We start from the raw sequence: 14,723 nt of genomic DNA on the forward strand, positions 1-14,723 counted from the left end.
GTCATGACGAAAAATGAAATATGCTAGATGGGTGTGTTTATATTGTGTACCGTGGTACAGGATTATGTTTGCAGGGTAAATGTGTTGGACACGGGATGAGTTCACATTTAATCGTACTAATACAAATATTTAATATTATGAACGTTTTTTATGGTAATGCATCTGCTACATTCATCAAATATTAATTAATGTGATGAAAGTTAGCGTTCTTCCCATAATCTACAGCGACGCATGTTGTTTCCGATCAGGTATGAATTGTTGCATATTGATACGTGTTATGCAACAGTGGTTCATATTATCCCGAGGCTTGTTTTGGAGGTGTAATTTGAAAACCACTGGTGACGTTGATGAAGTAGAAAATCTGTTGAAACGTTTCCTCCACCCGTCATATAATTAAACGACCGATTTACTATGAAACTAAAGTGTTCGTGCCTTAAACGCAGATTTCATGGTATAGGATACCTATCTGAGGTTACAATGGTAGTCCTCTGTCCACCAGGAAAGAAGTGGATTCGATTCCCCGCAACTAAATCCAGACATTTATGAGCTTAAGTAGTGGTGTCGATGGTGGTGATTGTTATGTTAAGAGGTAGTGCATCTGGGCAACCTGAACACTAATCAGGAGGGGATAAAAAGGAAGAGTTCCGATACTTCTAAAAGTGAAGGTGTCGAATAAGGAAGGGAAGGTGACGAAGGGCATGAAAATGAAAGGTAGCCTGGGCCTCGCAAACATAATATAGTCAGGTCAGGAAGGGAACAAATGTTTAGCATTGGAAAGGCTGAGGAGTCTGGCGTAAGTGGAAACAATGCCAGACTCAGCTACGCCCTGTGGTCGCCCACCCACGCTTCCAAGTCTAAAGCGCCTCTTCAGGTGGTAGAGAATACCGTGGAATGATTATATCGCCCCAATCCACAAGGGTTAGGGGTGTAAGTAAATAGGTTCTCTGTTTTCTGATAAGCAAGAAGAGAATGGCGCACGCTATTATTATTATTATTATTATTATGCATTTTTATGAGTTCATTATAGTCTTTAGTCACACCGGTAGATTGCACACAGGTGCAGAAGTCGGTAAATCTTGTCAATGTAACGGTTGTAAGATAGCGAACTTAGTGAACGAATGCTAATGGGAAGATGTCGGTATAGTGATGTTCTTTCTATGGGCAGAAACGTGGAACCTGGTAGCATTCACAGAAGGGTTGTTTCTACATACATTGTGAAAGCGAGATATGTCAAACAAGTATGGAAGATTTGTAGTGGATTCTGAAGTGCTCAAAGGACTGTGAAAAGCAAAGAACGGAGTGGTCGTCCATCAATATCAGGTGCATTCGTTAATGGTTCTGTTAATTTGATGAAATTATAGAGAACAGATGTGTAACGTTGAATTGGTCAGAGTTGTTAAACGAACAGGACGTCATGCTCCATCTTCAAGTAAAAGAGATTCATTTTGTACAGTGACAAACGCCTGAATAACGTGAGTGGTTATATCGGGAAATAAAGCAGTATATTGGTTTGTCTTTATCTGTTCATATACAAAACAACAGAGACTTTCTTTTAGATTTACCTTATAAGAAAGAAGAATTTCACTAGGGAGGAATATAGCCCTGAGGTTTTTGTATTACTGCATTAGAAATGAGTACCACAAATATTGCCGAATTTACGTATGGCGAAAATTACCATCAAGGAAGAAGATTATTTTGTTCTTTTAAGTTTTCTATGTCAGGATTAACTGCGCCAAATCGATTTGGTCCAACATTACCTTAATTTCTATGATCTCACAGGATGCGATGCATGGTAACGGCATTTACTGTATCTGAGTATATCTATAAATGCCTTAGAACTATGAGTTCATTATTTCTACTGCAGAACATGAAAATGAAATAATTCAGCACTTCGAAATTTTACATGGGAACGAAGAAAATTCTTCTTAATGTATCTGTATAGAATTAATAGCATGATTAGCTTAAAGCCAAATATCATAGCGAAATTTATCAAAGTATATTATGTATGCGGTATATATATTTCCTAGTGCAGGTTTTCGGGGACGCTGGGGTGGGAAATGGCTAGGAACGGGAAGGTAGCGGCTGTGGCCTTAAAGGTGCAGCCCCAGCATTTGACTGTTGTGAAAATGAGAAGCCACGGAAAACCATCTTCACTGCTCTGACGACAGGGAGATTCGAATCCACTATCTCTCGAATGGAAGCTCGCAGCTAGGCGACCTCAACCGCACGGCCAACCCTCGCGGAAATGTAACATAACTATTTTAACAAAAACTATGTTGAGAATAAACTCAATGGACGAATTTATGGTATATAGGTATGATTATTTTACGACTTTTAATATTCCTGAAAGATTACATTTTCTTTACTTTCAAACTCGGAATTGGACATTTCTATAGAAAGCAAACGTGGAAAGTCATGTGTAGACACATTAAAAAGTCTTCAAAGAAAATTTCATTCTGAAAATGAATACATGTCGAAGGAGTGACTCTTTTGCTTCTTAAGCACTCCGCCTAAGAACATTAAAGCATTACGAATTAATACAGAGACTCTCGAAGTGTCTTTGCTGCGCAATACAAAATCGTTCGATTGTAAATAATTTTCGTGCTAAAAATCAAATCCATTCTTTGTGATATATTCCTTTTATTAATATCTGAGTCGTATTTCCTTCAAATACGCTCTTATCTATTTCTTATATATTCTAATTCATTTTATCCTCTAATGCACTTCTATCTGCTGGCCTCTTAATCTTCTTGACTGAGGCGTTCCAGAGGGTCTTTGTGTGCGCTCGCGGCCAGGCTGTAGGATTTTATTCGCAACTGGCTACTTCCAATGGCTCGGAAACTGGTTGTTCGTACTTCTACACTTCCCTGAAAATCACACGTCAGAGACCATCCAGCCTCTTCGGAGGGTCTGTTTAAGAAAGGCTGCATCTACGATGCAATAGCTATGCAAATTATTGTTATTATTATTATTATTATTATTATTATTTATAATAATAATTTCATACTTACGTGTCTATAAACTGAATACTATCTGGTTTGCTTGCTCCTTAAATCCTACGCATTCTAAGACGTGTACAGATGTACTGTAAAATACTCCTCTGACTTAAGACTTACGGTGTCTGTCATCTAAAGTGTATAACTATACTGATTTTGCTATGGTTCTTAATGGGTGGCAGGCTGTAAAGATTTTGTAAAGCTGGAAACAACGACATAGAGTTATCGCATTTAAAACCCTCCAATATTTCCAACCTCCGGCGGGACTGAACCCACTATCTTGAGAAAAAGGAGGGCAACAGCTAAATGATTTTTTTTTTTACAATTGGCTTTACGTCGCACTGACACAGCTAGGTCCTATGGCAACGACGGGGTAGGAAAGGTCTAAGAGTGCAAAGGAAGCAGCCGTGGCTTTTGTCTGGTGTGGAAAAGAGAAACCACAAAAAACCATATTCAGGGATGCTAATAGTGCAGTTCGAACCCACTATCTTCCGAATGCAAGCTCACATCTGCGCGCCCTAACCTGGATCTATATGAAGCAAAAGCCTCTAGGCTAACCATTCAGCCAAGAATATGTATGTATGTATGTATGTATGTATGTATGTATGTATGTATGTATGTATGTATGTATGTATGTATGTATGTATGTATGTATGGCCTTTAATCTGGGATCAGCACTAATGAGAATTAATCGCAGTTTTACGGCTGGAGGACCTCCCTGACTCCTGCTTTGTGGAAGGACGTATTGATCGTTACGACGAAAATAAACACCCAGCCCTGTCCCCAGCTCGTCCGGGAATCGAACCTGGATCCATATGAAGCAAAAGCCACTAGACTGACCATTCAGCCAAGAAGCTGTATGTATGTATGTATGTATGTATGTATGTATGTATGTATGTTGGAAAATCAGTATCAATCTATCTATCCTTTTATTTATTTTCTTAAATATTTATTTATTTATTTATTTATTTATTTATTTATTTATTTATTTATTTATTTATTTATTTATTTATTTATTATTTGATGCACAGTGTAATTCTTTGTCCCACATTTAGGAACTCGCTATTGAGTAAGCGGGCGGTGTTCGTGTCGTGTATAATACTTCATTTCTGTTAAATATTAAAATGGTACTGACTTTGAAAGAAATATGTCCGTACTCTTTTGAGATAAGGTACGACATATGCGACATTCCATGATTAAAGGAGAAGATGATAACGAAGAAGCAGAAGAGAAATGGCTATGCAAGGACGTGACCAGGGCTTCCTGTCCCCTCCCTCAGTTGAAGCGAATCTCATTATTATAATCATATTCTAGAAATGTCCGCACCACTTTTAGATTCAGGATTAAATACCTGGGAGGCCGAAACGTGAATCGACAGCAAACTAATTCGGTGGAGCATGAAGGCTGGAAATATGGAGCAGTAAAATGGAGGGAGGCTGAGCAATGGGCTGTAGGATTCTACGTAGAACATCTGTATAAATGAAACTATTTTTAATTTTTTGTCTTGCACTTAGTTCTCATCAAGTCTTAGGCACATAATAGCCCAAAATATATTCATTTTAAGTTTCTCCTGTCCATTTGTATGTTTGTGGCAAAATCACGCACGGGTAACCAGCTGAAGAGAATTGATGGGCACTTAATATTTAGGTTGAGGGAGTAGCTGGGGTGTCTTATTATGATTAAAATACAGGATTTTTAACCACATTATTCAATGCTGTACCCATATCCCGAAGTGCCAAGGGTGCAATACCCAATGTTGTTCCAGAAAAGAAGATCGCTTTTCACACAAATGTCCTTATATTTTAATTGCTTTATAGCATTTTTATGTACTCATGATGATCCAAAAGGATCGAAATATTTATGATTTAAACTATCTATATATTGATGTTAGAGTTAACAACATTGGGTATTGAATAAGGTGGATAAAATTCCTATAATTTAACTGTAATTCGTCAACACGGACCAAAGATGAATTTTTTCATATGTAATGGCTTATTAAATTTTATACATTTTCTCTTAATGCTAATAACAACAACAACAACAACAACAACAACGGAGATATTCGCGATTATGACATTTTCCACAAACTTCCAAAAATCTTCAGAAATATTAGTTTTCCTAATAACTGTTCGTAACAAAAGTTATGGAACTAAAAATTCTCGTCATTTAATAATAGCTTTTGACTGTTTTCGGATACATCCGGAGGCGCGCGGCTGTGAGCTTGCATCTGGGAGATAGTAGGTTCGAATCCCACTATCGGCAGCCCTGAAGATGGTTTTCCGTGGTTTCCCATTTTCACACCAGGCAAATGCTGGGGCTGCACCTTAATTAAGGCCACGGCCGCTTCTTTCCAACTCCTAGGCCTTTCCTATCCCATCGTCGCCATAAGACCTATCTGTGTCGGTGCGACGTAAAGCCCCTAGCAAAAAACAAAAAAAAAACCAAATAAGATACATCCGGGTGTCGGAACGTTGGCCCGCAGGAGATTTTTATGTGCCAGTAAATCTACCGACACGAGGCTGGCGTATTCGAGCACCTTCAAATACCACCGGACTGAGCCAGGATCAAACCTGCCAAGTAAACAGAGTTAAAAGTGAAATCTGTATTAGGTTAGTACATATTGACAGAGAACGAGCATTAAAATTAGAGTTACCAGCGAGTGGCTACGTGGTTTGGGTCACGTAGATGTCAGCTTCTATCGGAAGATAGTGGGTTCGAAATCTTCTATCGGCAGCCCTGAGGATCGGTTGTCCGTAGTTTTCCATTTTCATACCAGGAAAATGCTGGAGCTGTACTTTAATTGAGGACATGGACGCTTCCTTCCCACTACTGCGGTAAAATGTGTGACGGAGTGTAACGCTAGCAACCGCGCTGGTAGTGATGTAACGTATGAATGGATGGTCAGACAATGTTACCTAGCAACCGCGCAGGCTATGTCTTATGGCTGGTTGCCATGGCCGGGAGACATATTTATGATCATCTGATTTTCGCAAACGGTAAAGTGGTTTCTTTTTGAATCCTAACACTTTTCCTTGTTTCAATCCAGTGACCCAAGTTATTGCTGATAACAGGATTATAATGCTTCATAACTGCCAACTTTACAAAACCGAAATTCAGGAGATTTTGACATGAAAATCAGGAAAAATTAAGAGATGCAATTAATTAAAACTGCTTATTTTACATGTTGTTTGCAAGACAAGAGTATTATGGTATATAACACTCACTGTCTCAAAACCCGACTGTAGATATTCGAGGTTACAAAATTGCTCATCTCTGTTCTCTCACTCGAAGTATGCGAGTGAGATGATCGATCTCTGTTAAGCCTTCCGAAAATAGTACGAACTCCTGCTCCACACGTGCGAACCAATCATGCACGTAAATGCCATTACTTAGCAAATGAATAAATTACGTCAGGCGCCTGCGCGATTATGCGAAGCACAGTGTCATTTTTATCAAGTAATAAATTAAAATTCGCCAGAATTGTCTCTTAAAATCTCTTAGAAAAGTCACCAGTTGCTATCTTTGAAATTCTGTCACTAAATTACTAAAGAATACTGCAAATCTAGCGACTAGTCTCTAGAAACTACAAGACTGATGTGAACGAACATAGCATGAGAGAACGAGAGATTGACAATCGATATACGCATCGCGAAATACAGGTTTCAGTAAACATCGCACATTAGCGCGCATTTCTCGTATTAATAAACGCCGGTATTTCATTTGAAAGTGACCAATGAGCGAAGGACTTCCGGCCACTGGCGTACAAAGCTGAAATGGTGGGATTTTGAAAACAAATTTTTGAAGTACACCAAAAAGTAAGCTGAAATCGGGACAATTAATAGAATAATCTGGAGGTGGGTAAAACTGTCGAATATCGAGAGTCTCCCGCCTAAATCGGGGAAGTTGTCAGATATGCATAATGATAAACAAATAGCTTCTCCATGTGTAAGTTCATTTAAATTAAATGGTTTCTATTTAACTATAGGAATTTGTATACTGACATGGTTAGGTTAATGGATACTTCAGGAACCGATGTTCTGCAAAAACGACCGTTTTCATTTTAATTTGTCTATTCTGAACAAGAAGTAAATACGAATGTAAATACAAGTTTTAGATGTTTAGTTTGTAAAACGTTCCCATGGTTGCTACTTTCTTAGTCCTAAATATAGCAGTGAAGCAAACATTACGCCTCCTATATTCTAGGGCTGTGTGGTTTTCGTCCCAGTGAATCAACATTTATCGACGAACGCGCTGGCGCCAGGAATGGTATTACTTTTATAGTTGGAGAGAACTTGTCTAAGCCTTGCAGCGTTTTAGGGCACACTCGGGAAAGATAGTATAAAAGTTACGGTGTTCTTAAATTAAGAGAACAAATATAATCAAGATAAGAGAGGTTTACTACAGAATTTCATTAGTTCTAATTAAATACGTGAAGTTCGTTACATCATTGGATGAATATAACTTATAAATCTTTTCGCGTTATATAATACCGTCATGGTGGTATAGATTAGGCTATTTCCATCAACTAGGCCCGGCTTTAATTTCTGGCTCTGCCTTGGAGAATTAGCGGTGTGGTTCAGGATGCACTCAGCATTGCAAGGATCGTTCGAAGGGAAGTAGATTGCAACTTTTCCCTTCGAAGTGGTTTACTGTGAATTCATCCCTTCATCTCCATATTAATACAGGGATGTTACCGGTCTAAAAAGTCCTTGTACCATCCATACCAGTCGTAGACTCAATTAATAACAAATTAATTCAATATCACGGACACCTTCGCAATATACGTACGCATTACAACAGACCTCACGTGCAGTAAATTCAGAGATAATTGACGAAAATGCTTCAAGCCCCTAAAGTGAAACAATTACAACAATCATTGTGTGGTAGGAAAATAATAATAATAATAATAATAATAATAATAATAATAATAATAATAATAATAATAATAATAATAATAATAATAATAATCATAGGACGTTAAGCCCAGATCAATTTCTGACGAGGGAGGGTGTCTAAGGAGCTCTATGTTTGAGCTAGACCATTTTTTCATAGATATGTCTGTCTCGGTCTTATCCTTGGCTTTGACAGTATGGAAGTAACTGAGGTTTGAATAGTGTGAAAATGTTGCTCATAGGGTCAGTTGGTACGTGCATTTCAGTGGGCTTGGCAGACTGATATGTAATAGCGACTTCTGGTTCGCTGAGGAAAGCAGCGGGAAACCACTTCACTCCTCATTTTACCAATGTGCCTCTTCAGTGACGCCTAGGAAGTTCATGACAACTGATGTTAGAGCTCTTGAGAATCCAACCAACTTCCAGGCTGAGGACTGTACGTAACACAGACAGACAGACAGACAGACAGACAGACAGACAGACAGACAGACAGACAGACAGACAGACAGACAGACAGACAGACAGACAGACAGACAGACAGACAGACAGACAGACAGACAGACAGACAGACAGACAGACAGACAGACAGACAGAGGAATTCTGGAGTAGTAGTCAACGGGGTTCGGGGTTACAATAGTTATATGGCATTGTCACTTCCTTCTCATCGAGAAGCCGGCCAATGCATGTGAGATTATTAAAATTAAATTTCACATCTCTGTGATTCAATTCAACGTGAAACCGGTGATCCCGTGGTTACAATCAAGAAATCAACAACATGTAAAACTCGTATAAGCTTGCTTTGCTTTCTACCTTTCATGTCACTGACTCGCCTAACAGGCATCTCTAAAGCTGAACACACGGTAACTGGTGAATACCGTTGTAGCCTTCATTCCAGAATAACATTTCTTGGACCAGCCAGGAACAGAACTTGGGACTCCGAATAAGAGTCAGACACACTATCCTTACACAATGGGTCTGGAAAACATGTATTAGCCAGTGATATAAAAAAAATAGCAAATCAGAAATATGTTGAGCTTATTTCCATGACACCAATAAGAGAGAAAAAATTACAATGTTTGTACGATACATTTCGCGATTACAATGTCCTTCACTCAAATGACCTGGCTGACATCTACCCGAATGGTTCACACTTGCGAATTATCTGGTAATACCTTGTTAAATAAAGCTTCTGCCAGCCTAGCTTGCTCTCATTCAATGGGTGGAAAACTGCACGCGCTGGTCAGCCAATCTCAGATGCCATGCTGTAATGACTGTCCGAGCAAATTGTATCTCATGGATCACACGCCTCAGAGAAAACTGACCAATTTTTATCATTACTGCTCGTAGACCAGAGAAAAGGGAAGGAGTGAAACAGAAATAAGAGAAGGAGAAAGACATGATTGAAGACCACCTCCACGAAGGAATGCAATGAAAAATGATTTATATCCTTATATCTGCAAAAAAAGAAAAATATGAACCAATCGTGTCATGAGTTTATCATTCTAACAAATTCTTCTATTTTTTAAAATATTAAAGTGCAGGCTGAGATTTAGTACAATGCGGGCGCCCTGAGTACGTACTTTTTTCAAAATTTTGAAACCAAATCCCATGGCACAACAGCCCAGAAGGGCCATGGTCTACTAAGTGACCGCTGCTCAGCCCGAAGGCCTGCAGATTACGAGGTGTCGTGTGGTCAGCACGATGAATCCCCTCGGCCGTTTTTCTTGGCTTTCTAGACCAGGACCGCTATCTCACGGTCAGATAGCTCCTCAATTGTAATCACGTAGGCAGAGTAGACCTATAACCAGCCCTCAGATACTGGTAGAAATCCCTGACCTGGCCGAGAATCGAGCCCACTGCCTCCGCGTAAGGGGCAGGCAGTCTACCCGTACACCGCGGGGCCGGCATTCAAAATTTTGAGAACTTCAGATAAATTAAGTACGTTGCTAATTACGTCGTATATAATTACTTGTGGGACTACTTCTGCAACAGCTTTTACATTTTTAAACATTTAAATATCCATATCGATGGCCTAGTTCTACTGTAATACCACGTATATGGCAATATTTCTTCCTTAGAGGCCGATGACCTACATGTTAGGCCGCTTTAAACAACAATCATCATCATATTCATCATCATCATCATCATCAATACTCTTCCTACCCATTATTTTCCTTAAGACTGAGTCACGTCTTCCAAGCCGCAGCTGACCATCAGAACAATATTCCTTGTGTAAATTTTCCTATGCCAATGTGTGAAGGAAAATGAACCTTAAATACATCATACTGTCGGAGTGTGTGAATACATCATACAATCGTACATTCGTGCAGTTCGGTACGTTAAGGTTCATTTTCCTTTACACATCAATATAGGAAAATAAACACAGCGAAAATTGTTCTGTTGGACTGCATATCCATATGTGACTGGGAGGTGTGACAAATCTTACGGAAAATAATGGATATGACGACCATTATCAGATACGTGGTATTAGGACAAGGCCGTTGATATATAAAACACCTTGAAAACTAATGGTTAATTACATTTAGCATAAAATATTATCCACATATGCATATAGGAATTAAGCTACAAAATTCGTCACTATGTTTGTTGTTAATAGACAATTAGTATTACGTCACAGGTAAAGAAATTTAAAATTTCCAATATGTATTGACCAGAATTGAACTGTGGACATCTTGATGAAAAGCCAACGACAATGTCACTCTGCTATCACTTCTTACTTTCTAGTATTAATCAGAGTAGACTCATACGTGTCAGTCCCTCTTGGCCCATATATGTCTGCACATCCTAAAACATTTCCTCTTAGAGGATTATCCCACTGCATTTCTAAATCAGTTTCATGCCCTAAGAGACCAATTACGGTTCAGTTAATTCTCCTAAAATTACCATAATGTTCTTATTATAGATATTATCGTATCATTGTCTTTAATCAAATGTTGTTGATAATTTGATCAATTCTAAGGAAATTGTAATCATCTACTCTCTACATCTGATATTCCCGTTTAAATATTACGATTTCCCATATTTCTGTCGTTCCCTTAACAAATATCTTGCAGTAAGTTTAAAGAAGATACGCGTTTACGAGAATCTCGAATGTGGAATATGGAGTGAAGTCTATCAAGTTAATATGACTGCCAAAAGGGATGCGGTAAGTCCCGCCGCCGGTGACGAGAGGTACGAACAATGTTTGGAAATGTAATTCGAGTTACGTCGCCGCAGGCTATGAGCCAATGAAATATAAGATCTTCCAAGAAGCAATGACTTAAAGAGGCTCTAATCCTTCAGAAGCTAATGCTCTCAGTCCTCAGTTAAATGTAATTGTATTTCTTTGAAATGTGATGTATCATAAATGGAAGGCATCCTAACTACAGTACTGTACTGTGATGGTAACCATCGATAAAAGTTATTGAAATTGGAGACATTTTCTTGGAGAAAGCTTATTTTACCTGTTGACTTAATTGTACTTTTAAGTAAAATTTTAGCATAATCTTGAAGGAATGTCTCAAATAAAACAGAAAAGTAATTACGAAAACTTGTTGGAAACGGTCCATGAAGGAAATGAGTTCCTCCGAAAATTTACAAAGTTCCATTGACATTTTGTTAACAACTTTAAATGCAGTTGATAATATATATTAGAAAGGACACTGCATATTGACTTTTTGTGTCTGATTTATATTGGGAGATATATTATTTGAACGAATAAAAATGTCTGCACCAAAATTTAGGAAAACAATCCTTACTACCCAAAAAATCTATTCACAGGTGTTAATGTCTTTTTTACGTCCCAATGACTACTTGTGACGGTTTTCGGAAACGCTGAGGTACCAGAATTTTGTTCAACATGAGTTCTTTTATGTGCCAGTAAATCTATCGACAAGAGGCTGGCGTATCTGAGCACCTTCAAATACCAATGGACTGAGCCAGGTTAGAAACTGCCAGGTTGGGGTCTGAAGGCCAGCGTCTCAACCGTCTGAGCCACTCATCCCGGCTAAACAAAGGTGTTCTAATATAACTATGATACATACAGAATGAAAGTTTCCTGACGTTAATGTTAAAAATGAACAATACGTAAAATGGAAAATAAAATGTAGGTTTCTCAGTTCAATCGTTACCTAAACGTTTTCAGAACAATATATTTTAAAGAAAATGACAAATGTTGAAGAAATATTAACGAATGCTGTTAATTTCACTGTTTCTTTAACACTTTTAGGTATTATCTAAACAACTGCTGATGTTATCTGTATTAGGATACATCTTTCTAGCTATATTTCATTGAACCATTAATTTATGATAGTATTGACCTTACGTCCCACTAACTACTTTTACGATTTTTGGAGGCGCCAAGGTGCCGGAATTGTTCACAGGAGTTCTTTTATGTGCTGTTAAATCTTATGACAGGAGGATGACGTATTTGAGCAACTGAGGCAGGATCCGTCCTGCCAACTTGGGCTCCGAAATCCAGCGGCTTAACCATCCGAACTACTCAGCCCCGGAGGTTATTTTATAAATATTAGGTCTAAATTACTTTCTCTATAAAGACTAGATAATTTACTGGGTACGTGACTGGGAGAGAAGAGTATTCATTCACTAATTCATTCATTCATTCATTCATATTATACTAGAAGAGACAGTAAAAAGCTTAACCGGCGCTGCCGTATAAGTGGACTGGTGTAATGCTTGTTCTCTTCCCGAGTGGCAGAGATGGAGTTCGCGGTCAAGCAGCGCAGCGGACATGGTTAGCGGTAAGTGTACGGAAATAAATGTTTAGTGTACGAGTAGAGTTCTTGTTGGGCGCACGTCGTTAGTGTTGCATTTCTACACTTGTTTTTGAATGTTATTTGCTAACGGTGACGTACATTGTTGGAAAAGAGATATTTTTATTTGAGTGTCTGAGATTTTTATTTATGCGAACAACAAAAGAACTAATCAAGAACAATCCACGTATTCGAAATCCTGGAGAAAGAATTCAAGCTACTATTACGCCGAGATACAACGAGCAACGTTTATATCGAGAACGGTAGGCTTCATTTTCAGCAGATGCTTTGATGGATGGTAACATTCATTATTAACACTTAAATAATCATCCAGGCCTGTCGTAGTGAAACTGAACGCCTGCCCGCGCTGCTACAGCTTATCGCTGAGTCTAGCAATGTATTGCGGGCAATTTGTTCTCCCGACAAATCCTACATAGTGCGGTAACGTTTCGCTGCCTCTTTTTGTATTTATAAACCAAATCAAACCCAGTCCATTAGAAGCCATAGCGTCCGGGATTACAACTGGTGAAATATCGTAATGTTTCACTTATGAATATGAGAATTTCTGCTCTTTAGCCCTATTTTCTGTTTTATAAGCTATATTGTTCTGGAGAATCTAAAAGTGTATACACAATCAACATCGCGAATTTGGAAAATAATCGTAACGACTAAGTTAGGTACTGTCACATATTTTAAAAAGGAAATTGTAAATCGCAGAGAACCATGTCAATGGATTCCAGTCGTGGAATTCGAACTCTGTTTTCCAAATCACTTCAGAATTTTAACTGTACAAACGGTTTTAACTTCGTTAACATGTTTTAATCCGACTATTCTTTCAACAGCCCATGAGCCGGGCTGAGTGGTTCAGACGGTTGAGGCCCGGCCTGACCCCAACTTGGTAGGTTCGATCCTGGCTCAGTCCGGTGGTATTTAAAGGTGCTCAAATACGTCAGGCTCGTCTCGGTAGATTTACTGGTACGTAGAAGAACTCCTCCCGGACTAAATTCCAGCACCTCGGCGTCTCCCAAAAAACCGCGATAGTAGTTAGTGGGACGGAAAGCAATTATTATTATTATTGGGAATTTTAACCATCATTGGTTAATTTTTTTTAGCATGGAGGCGCAGGTCGCCTACGGGTGTCAAATCACAAGACCTACACCTGGCGAGCCGAACCCGTCCTGGGATATCCCGACACTAAAAGTCTTACGCCATTTCATTTTTTCATTATTATTATTATTATTATTATTATTATTATTATTATTATTATTATTAACAGCCCATGAACGCCCTAAGCAACAACTATAGATTACGTCAATCATTACTCTATTTTACTACAACTAAAGAGGTTTTTTTAATTCTTGCTTTTTTTTTTTCTATCAATCACAAATTTGTCCTAACCATCGGTATAAAAACTTGCCGTCTGGGAAGTCCTGGGTTCCATAATTTGATATTTCTAGAACGGTATTGAATGATTGGGCATCGTGAGGACAATTGAGGGGCTCCTTTTTCGGAAAGACGATTTCGAACTGCATTGGAATCTGTTATTCTGGTCATGTATCACCCAGCTTTGTGCTCGACAGTAATGGTGAAAAAACAAACCCTTGCCATGGTTCTACAGTCTAACAAGTGACAGCTGATGACCCCGAAAGCCTGAAGATTACTAGGTGAGCGTGGTCGGTGCGACGAATCCTCTCAGTTGTTTGTTCTTGACCATCAGATCCAGATAAAAACATCTGACATTGGCGGAAAGCGGTCATGTGGCCTCTGGATAAGAGACAGGGTCGATGCTCCTAGACCACGAGTTAAAATCCATGGTTTCATTTAGCTTTTTTAAATGTACGTAACATGTGAGAAGTAAGAAACGGGGTTAAAGTGTTCCTATGGCACAAATCCTGTTGTTTCCTTTCTTCTAGCTCCTGATGGATGTGTGTATTTAGGAGCCAAGCTCCGATTGCTGTCTCCTCTTCGCTCGCCTGGAGCAGCCACTGATTGCGACCACACTCGAGTTACTTTACGGCCGCGCTGCAGATTACTTCAGTCGTTACTTAATCCTGTTCTATTAA

This window comes from Anabrus simplex, chromosome 6 (assembly GCF_040414725.1).
Source record: "Anabrus simplex isolate iqAnaSimp1 chromosome 6, ASM4041472v1, whole genome shotgun sequence".
NCBI classification, from domain to species: Eukaryota; Metazoa; Arthropoda; class Insecta; order Orthoptera; family Tettigoniidae; genus Anabrus; species Anabrus simplex.